Source organism: Pygoscelis adeliae, unplaced genomic scaffold, assembly GCF_000699105.1.
Source record: "Pygoscelis adeliae isolate BGI_AS28 unplaced genomic scaffold, ASM69910v1 Scaffold86, whole genome shotgun sequence".
Classification (NCBI taxonomy): domain Eukaryota; kingdom Metazoa; phylum Chordata; class Aves; order Sphenisciformes; family Spheniscidae; genus Pygoscelis; species Pygoscelis adeliae.
Window position 1 is genome coordinate 1,006,721 of NW_008824930.1, and position 10,077 is coordinate 1,016,797.

Sequence of the window (10,077 nt, forward strand, 5' to 3'; positions counted from 1 at the left end):
ATAATCTTCCCCGGCACCGAGGTCAGGCTGACAGGCCTGTAGTTCCCCGGATCCTCCTTCCGGCCCTTCTTGTAGATGGGCGTCACATTGGCAAGCCTCATATTCTGGGTCTGGTTGGGATGGAGTTAATTTTCTTTATAGAAGCTCATATGGTGGTGCTGTGATTTAGATTTGTGACCAAAACAGTATTTCAGCTACTGCTGAATGGTGCTTGCATAGCATCAAGGCCTTCTCTGTTTCTCACTCTGCCCCTCAGTGAGGTTGGGAGGGGACATGGCTGGGACAGCTGACCCCAACTGACCAAAGAGATATTCCATACCATATGATGTCATGCTCAGCATATAAAGCTGGGGGGCAGTTTCTCCACAGTAGTTGTTGCTTGGGGACTGGCTGGGTGCCAGTCTGCTGGTGGCAAGTGATTGCTTTTGCATCACTTGTCACTGTTTTTTTCTTTTTCTTTTTCTTTCACTTATTCAGTTGTCTTTACCTTGACCCACTAGGGTTTTTTGCCTCACTTTTGCCTGTCCAATTCTCTCCCCCATCCTGCTGTGGGGGGTTAACAAGCAAGTGGGTGGGGGCTTAGCTGCTGGCCAGGGTCAACCCACCACACACCATGACTAAGTAACTCCCCACCACCACCAACAGTAATAAGAGAAAAAAATTTGGTAGTGCAAGAGATGGGCTCAGTGGCAGCAACACCTGAGGACACATATTCATTACAAAGAACAGAAATAGCAAGGCAAAAGCACAGCCCTTTGAGTCTGAGGCAAATAATCCACTAAGGTTCTGTGCCAAAACAGACTGTTTATTACTACTACTTTAAATTTAAATTGCAGGCTGATTCATGCTGACTACTCTTAACGTTTCCCATGGCTCTGGTATTGGTGTAATCTTAGGACTAATCTACTTCCTCACTAATTCCTACAGTTAAGGAGCTTACTTATATATATATCATACTGAATTGCACAGATCCTTTTTGCCTCACGTCTCACTTTTATTAGAGCCAGACAGCAGAATGCATACTGCCAAGCCCCATACAACACTGTGTGCAATGTACCTGCAGACTAACCTTCAGAGACACAGTGTCTAGCAGTTAGGGCTGCACTAGGGAACCAACGCAGCAGTCACTCTGGGACTCCTTTCATGCCTGTATCCCTTAAATGGAGAGCTGGTAGAAGAGCACGAAGTCTCCTCACTTGTTCACTCCATGCTGAAGGAGGAACCTGTTGGGGTAAGGATGTCTTCTCTTTTAAATGGCTGGAGCCACCTCCCCCAGCACACGATAAGCATGACAATCAAGCATTTCCTTAGCATTTTCCTGAAGAGCCGAGGTGTGCCTGCAGATAAGGTGACTGCCTTGCTTTTCTCTCTCTCCACATACAGTATCCTTCTGGTGTGATATTGGCAGAGCTGTCTGGTGGATGGGCAGAGTCCTGAACAGTACTCCTAATGGGAACTGTGGTTGCTTGTCTCCTCATGCCTTTCAATATGGGCTTATGAATACAGCCCAAGCCCCACAAAAAGCACCAAATCCCACATCAGATTCCTGTGTGGTAAAATGAGCTCAGAATCCATCATTTTATAGGTGAAGTTGGGATGTTGTACTCTCCTTCTTCCTCATAACTGCATCATTTTACATTTATCCACATGAATATTTATCATTCATTATTTTGGCTTTTTGGCTTCATAAACTCTTTACAATATTTTGACACCCTAAGGTATCCCCACAAAGAATGGTTACAGTATGGTAAGCTCCTCAAACATACTTCATGGCCAAGAAAGATGAAAAAAAAACCTCTTAGTTTTTCTTCACTCTCTATAGTAGTTAGCATGAGTTATGTCTAGACAGGACAGCTGTTAGCATAAGCCAGTAAATGTTAACCAGCTCTTTACTATGGCAAAAGCAGATAAAATATAGTCAACCACCTGTCCCGAAGAACAGAATAGTTTTTGTGTGCTAAAGAAAACAGATAGCGAAACTACGCACAAACAACCTGTTGATCATCAAAAAGTGCAAACGTTCAGAAGTATCTGGAACAAGCAGATTGTGAGCAACAGCAGCAACCGCAAATCAGAAAATGGCACAATTTGAAAGGACTAATCACCCACACACTATTCCCTGCCCAATCCTCTAACTAAGGATACTTAATATTGTGGAAACTAGAGTACGAAAGAGAGGTGAGACCCTGCACTGAATTTGGGACCACCTCACCAACACCCAGAGGACCTGAGAGCACCAGAGAGCACCAGGGGACCCCATGACCCCACACCAGGACTGCACACAGCCCAGCTGGAAGCGTTGTGCCAACCCACCTGACTTCTCTCCTGGACTGCACTCTCTCCCCATGGAAAAGGGAGGAACCACTGCACTAACCTGCCCAGTTTTTCTCCTGGACCAAGTCATCTTTCCCATGGAACACGGAAATCATGTAATTCTTAAAACTGCATATATGTGTGATAAAAGTGTTTTGGTATCCAAATCCATTTAGCCTCCATACTGTCATTTGGTCTTAAATGGCAACAATCTCTAATTGTTCCTATTCACTGCTAGCCTTACAGACTCACCACCAAGCTTCTTGCTCCAGATATTAAAATGTTTTCATTACCTTTTTATGCCTTCTCTTGTTTCTTAAACTTTTTCTGGTCTGCTTATTATGCTTTTACATTTATCCTGCCAAAGTGCAAAAACCTTTCTATTTCTTACAGGGGAACTCCACCTCAGCACTTGATTCTGCTGGATACCCACGCAAGCTTTCTTCTACTTTCTTGTGGTATTCGGTTGTCCACCACTCCAGAGTCATGTCCGTCAAGTAATCTCTGTGCCTCCTTCAAAGAATTAGTCTTGTTACTGACCACTTTCAGCTTCCTTGAGAAACGTTCTTTCCATATGACCTTCTAGAGTTGAGCTCAGTATGGTAGATATTTTGACTCTGCCAATTTCATCATCAGTGTAAAAATTAGAACACAAGTGGGCTAGTACCTGCTTTCCTGATGATAGGTTTTGATCGTATATACTTTTAAAACTGAGGGGTTTATTGCTTCCAATATACTGCTTCTAAAGTCATATCTGTACTGCATTTTCTCTGCTTGGTGTAAGTCCAGTTCACTTTCTCTCTCCTTCTCTCACCTAATGAACAAGTTAATAAATAGTCACATTTGAGTAGTGGTGAGTGAAGATGTTTTAGTTAATGTCTGTAAGAAAAATAAATTTTCTTTTTATATAAATAAATGTAAATTTATATAAATTTTCCTTTTCTATAAATAAAATAAACTTCTCTTATTATAAGAAAAATATACAGCTTTTAGATCAGAAGACACATGAAATGTTCACATGAACGCAATGGTAAGTATAACGCTATGAAGTCTGAGCAAAGACAAAGTAACATGTTATCCACAGTTATGCCTTAGGATATACATGGACTTAGTACCAATGCCGTAGTTTTCTTTGTGTGCACGATGGCTCATAAAACTCTAACTCCTAAAATAGTGGTAAAAGAAGGGAAATGTATAGCTGAAATTACAAGTTTACAGAAGCACAAAGAATAAAATAAAAATTTCTTGGCTAAGTAAACATGAAAAATAAGCTACTTCTGTTACCAAAAACAAAACAAACAAAAAATAAACCATTCAAATGAGATGGCACATTTGTAAAGATCTGCCTAGTTTTTCCACAAAATTCAATAGCAATCCTCACACTGTGTGCATCTGAGATGCCAGAAAACATTCTCTAAGTAATTTATATGCCCTACCCCATTATCTTAAAGTGGGGGTATAAGGAGTGTTACTGTACTCCCAGCCACCACAGCACTCTTGAGAAAAGAAAATTTTACTCTTCCCTTTTCACAGAGTGCAGAGGCACAAAGAAGCCAAGTATCTCACCTAAGATACAACAGAAATCTGTTGATCAGAGTTGAACCCAGGTCTCCCAAGAGTCAAACTTTTTTGATCTATATGACAGTATGTACAATTTAATGGAGAAAACAAAACAGAAATGCCATTAGTACAACCCTAGCTATTTTTCTAAACTGCGTACAGAGGAATATTTTGTGTGCTCCTGAGCATGGAATCTGGATTTTCATAGAAATAAAAGCTGAAAGAAATTTCTGCTGACACATCAACTAATAAAGTACATTAGAAAGATAATCTTAAAAAAAGCCACCAGAGTAGAAAACTGCCTCTGGATCTCAGCCTGCCCAAAAACAGAGGCAGAAGTCCTTGCATTAATGCATAATTTTTTACAAAGTATACTTTACATACACAAACCAAGTTCGAAAGTTTGGATTTAACTGGAATACACTTAAATCGACAATGACAATCATTATGAGAATGTGATGACAGCTCTTCTAAATCTGTTTGGTTGAAAACCTATAGCCAGATGTTGTGGAATTAACTGAGCAATTTACAGTAAAGTACATAAAATGAGAGGTTACATGTCTACTTGTATGTTGTGTCTTGTGATTTAGAGAGAACAGTCATTTGCCTTTTCTTCTCAGTTAGTCTGTCTGAAAGTTTGGAAATTATTAATCCCTTCACATAGTTGTTCAACCGAACCCAGTGTCCCTACATAGTACATATCTTCTATTTTAGTTTCTTTCTAGCCAAAATGTTATTATCCAGGAGATAGCTAATTGATGGAAAAGAATACAAGATGTTTAAGCTGTGTAAGACTGTAATTAGTGTAATAGTTTCAGTCTTCACTCTGTCACACTAAAAGGCTATCAATTTACAGTGTTATCTTTATACACATATGTTGAGCACGTTCTTAAAATGTATTGGATAGGAACACATTACTTGCAAGACTTATAACAGGCTGGCTATATTGAATCTTCTTCATCCTGTTTTCAATACATCAAGTTGTATAATCTGTGAAGTGATAGCAAAAATTGCTGGGGGCAAAACACAGACAAACCTAAACCTTTGCATAACTCCCTCAGAGCCAACTGGTTTAAGAATTCCTGCCCACCAGCTTGGAACTTCTCATCCTTTGATCCTTCCAGATAAGGGACTTTGAAACTTTGTTTCAGGAAACTAATTGATCTGGAATGTACAAAACAATCTAATGAATGTGCTAATACTTAGAAAGACTACAAAGCGTACATAAGACCAAAGAGTGCAACACAGCATATAGCATCTTAAATATTGACAGGGACACTCAGATCGGCATATAGACAGAGCAGAGAGAAGTCAGTAACTATAAGCAAGCGGTAGTCACAACTTGCAAGGTAGGAAGTGCAGAAAATGTTCACTTACATTTTTTTGCTGCTAAGTGATAAAAGATGGGAAGCAGTCTAATGTAAGGATTCTGCTGTTGCTTAAGAAGAAAACATAAAACATCTCTCCAAACACAAGCTGAATAGACTTAAGTGGGAGGGAGACTCAGACTGATGGTTTGACTGTATTTGTGAAGAATGTACATCACGTCTTGGTTTATCCACAGCCATTTTTCCCTAGAAGACCACAAGTGAAAAGTAACCTCACCTGGCATCAACAGACTAGTCAAATGATTCTTAAAACAGTGAAGTGCCATAGTAACTCACCTAAAGGAACGGTCCCACAGCACTATCTGAAGCTCAATCAAACTTCTTACTTCCATGTAAGGGGATGTGTTGCCTGAAAAGCCACAAACTTTCCTAGAAAGGAGATACTGGACCCTTTTTTCAATGATAAGGATAAATAGCTGAACTAACACAGCAACATTACATTGCCCTTCAATCTAATGAAGATTACTTTATGGCACCTACAAGTATTCCAGGCAAGTGAATTTGCCTGGAAAAAGCCTAAAACTAGGGCCTGCTTTTACAATACTATATTATCACTGTCTTCTCTTAGGGGCCTGTTTACTTTGACAGGACTTATCAAGAACATATGCCAGAACAGAATTTGGTTCCTAAAAAACAGGCCCGTTATTAAAGGGTATGCTAAGATATCAGAAACAGTAATTAAGTTGCTTCTTATGCCTAGTTGCCATTACAAGTCAGTTCTCTCCTTAGCAACTTGGGTTTAAACCAGTTAGTTGCACAGAACTGAAAATTACCTGTGACTTATCTATACTAGAATTTTATTATACACTGTGTAACTCTATTTTCCTAAATCAAAGTTGTTAGCGGCAACAGAAAAGAAATCAATATATTCAATTCAGTACATATCCTCCAGCATCTACTTCTTCCATTTATTGTAGCCCTACAAGGATACACTACTCCCTTTTTTTTTTTTTAAACACTCTCTCATGGATTGACTACTTCTGTAGCATTCTGCCTCAGTCTCCATGCAGATCCACTTCCTTCAACTGTTCCTTCTTTTCAGATTATTATTTTCAAACAAGAACTATTGCCCAAGTCTTCAACAGAATTAATGCCAAATTACTGCAATATGTAAGTCCTTAAAATTGCCTCGCTGGGTAAACTGGAGCGGTATAACAACTGCTGTCCCCCATGTTCATTGCGAGATTGGTTTAAGATGCCACTGAATTCTTTTGCACTGTCAAGTGGCTGGAACAGCAGCAACATCCGCTCAAAGCAGGTGTATTTCACTGCACATGCAGAGACATGCACACAATTGCTTAACATTATACACATTTTCCAATGTCTGTTTCGGCTGTCTACATTACCTAGTTTTAACCACCTACATACACACTACATGAATATATTTACAGGATGCTCTAATCTACTTATATCTACAGAATCTAAACTGTATTTATGATTTTATTTACAATCTTATCCTGTCAAATTACACATCATAACAGAAAATCCAGTTTCTTTATCCTAAAAAAGTTTGCACAAGTTAAGCAAACATTGCATTCAGGGATGTACTGCCAGAGGTGCATCCGATGATTCTGGGGAGGAGGCCAAGGACATGGGCAGGAAGCCAAGACGGAAGGTGCCACTCCTCCCTGTGCCTCCTCTTCCCTCTCCCGCCCTCAGCCAAGGTGAGAGGCGCTGCCTCCCCAACCTGAGGGGTTGCGCAGGGGGAAAGGTGCGTAGCGCAGACCAGAGACATTACAGCTTCTAGGCAAGCAACAGCAGGGAGTCAAGTTCGCTGGAAGCAGTTTTTAGAAACAGCTTTGGTGGAACTAACTCATTTCACGATGTAAAGCTGGTGAGGAAGTTTCACAATTTTCTTTCTAGCTTTCTCTTTCAGTTACAGGCAGAGCTAGCAGTGCTTAGCACTTCTCATTTTAAGATCCTATTTTGAGCCACTTGCACTTTCCACAAGCTCACTGTTTGGGCTGAAATACTCCATCCAAGCAGCTGTCTCGTAATTAAGCACACACACACACCCCCAGTCTTAAACAGTTCAGGCATTTCCAAGAATTGTATTTCTGGAAAGTATCTTTTTCTGTTTGCATTATAAAGAAGTTTCTCAAAAAACTGGAAGCTCTGGAAGTGTTTATGTTCTACAGGGCATAGCAGCAAAATTATTATTTGTATTGTAGGAGCATCTAGAGCCTTCAACTGCAGCTGAGGATCCACTGGCCTAAGCACTGTACAAATTAAGAAAAGACAAGGCAAAAATATAAAAACATAATACGCAGATCTCTACTGAACAAAATACACTCAATCAAACAAGCACAGAATTTAGCATATGCCATTATTTTCTGACAACAAAATAAATTATTCAAAAGCATTATTCATAAGTTATTTGATACTGTTGTTCTATAAGAGACTTGAGGCTTGTTTGCATAGGAAAAAGAAATTCAACTGGAAGTTTACTAGCCTGCAATAAAGCCAGCTAGGAGAAGCAGCGGATATTCACAGTTCTGAAGCCTCCTCATACACTTTACAGTGACTTAAAGCTGAAGCAGTTCGAACTTAATGATCTCTTCATTAATTTAATGAAGATTGTCTTCCCTCTTGCCTTCACTTTCAAAAAAAAACCCCCACCAACCAAAAAAAAACAACACAAAAAAACCCAACCAACCAAACACAAACCAAAACCCAAAATGCTCCACAACTCTTTAAAATCATTAAAGAAGCATTTAAAATCATTTAAAATAGGCAGCAAATCATTGTTTTATGATCTGCAAACATCTGCAAGATTTACCAAATGAAAATACTAGACACAAAGACTGTACAAGGCTAGAAATAGCTATTCATTTGCTGCATTCATCATTGTCCATTTCCTTTATTAATAGTGTTAGAATTTGCTAGAGATGTTTGAATATACAACCCTAAAAAATGTTATTCTAACGAATCCTCTTGACGAAAAATTTATGACACTGCTGCCCACCAAAGATAAATCTTAACAACATAGATTGCTGTTTCCTGTCTTATACCTTAAATCATCAGATACATTCTATATATAGAGCTGATCCAGTATTGCTTTCGTTGTTCAGCTACAGGCAGTCTTTGAACGCTAGGCATTATTACTATCACCTTTAGCCCATGATTTCAAGTTGGGCTTTTAGATGTTCTTATGAATTACATGAGTTTGCTATGAAGTACGCTCAATTCCACTGCTAGAAGAAAGAACTTGCTTTCAATTACTTTCTGAAAGAAAAGAAGTAATACTTCAGACTTCATCTGATTTAATCTGAAGTGGATACAAACTCATATATCTGACCTGTCCTGAAGAGCACTCACACATTGCCAAGAAGAAAAGAGGCATGTATCCAGCGTCAATCTGTTGGGTCTAGATACTAATCAAGAAAAAGAAGCAAAAGAAAAGGAAATTCCAGAACACGTTTGGCGACTTATCTCACACACATCACTTCTACAGTTTCCATAGAGTCCCCCAACGATGCCTACCCTGCTTAAATACCTCTCTGGCCCATGAAGTAGAGATATTGCATATGGATGAGCCTACATTTCTTACCATTGATTAGAAAACAAAAGATAGAATTAAGCTTAATAGAAGTATGAGCACTTCCTGTGTGAATTTTGCTCTTCATATATTGGAAAAATCCTGTTGCCCAAGATGAGATGTTGCTTCACTGTCTTTTGTCGACAACCCTGAAGTTGCCACTAGACTCCAGTATTGACATAAGAAGGGAAATAACTGTCTCCTGCGAGATACCCAGAGAAGGGGATGGTTTAAAAACAAACAAACAAAAACAACAAACATACACACACACACACACCCCCCAACCCAAACTACACCATCTCACACCCCACCCCCCCCCTCAACCCACTCTGTATATCTAGAAAAAGAGAGAGACCTATGTTACTGAATTCATGCTTCCAACAAGTCATCATACATACCTGCGCTTCGGACTCCAGCTGGGATACGTTCCAAACTGCTACGCAGAAATGTAAATTTGCATCACTTCCCAACAGCCCTAAGATGGATTTAGGGAAGATTAATTTTTTTTTAGTTGGGCTCACTTCCATAGCTCTAAGGTGTTTCAGTGATGCTTGGGAAGGGAAACACAATATAGAATGAGTCTGGATGTAGAGATTTGCAAAATAAGCATATAAAACTAGTTGTCCTGTAAGAGCTAGCTGCCTACAGTCTCCTCCTAGTTAGTAGGGTAAAATGGGTGCTTCTGCGGAGTGATTAATTCTATCACAAGACAAGCCTCTAAGGCAGACAGGATGACTCATGTTTGGGGAGAGGAGGAATCATCTCTATTACCTGTAGCGGCTGCCTAGGCAACTATTTTAAACTCAATGACTACCTTTTCAGGTAGCTAAAATTAGGTAAGATGAATTACATCTGAGATGCAGAATAAATATACCAACAAACAAGCTCATCAGGGAAATGCTATATAATCAAAAGGTTATTCAAAACTTCTTCTGAAAAGATGAATATAAATATCCAGTACTAGAAATTGTCCCCGACATGAAAACATCCAGGCTTTTCCTATACCTTTTCTGTTTCATACACAGAATTAAGTATCATGGGAGATTTTTTTCATACATTAGTTTTCAGCAGAAATATATGTGCATGCAAATTCAGTACAAAAATAATTATGCAAAGTATGCAGCATTTATGATAGAGTTGATTGTTTTTTTTCCTTTTGAAAAGGAGATGATATAATACTCCTCCAGTGCAGGGGAGGAGGATTTATTCCTATCTAGAATCCCTTACAAAAATGACATTATTTTTACCTGTTCTTTAGTTATGTCTGTGTATTAAAAT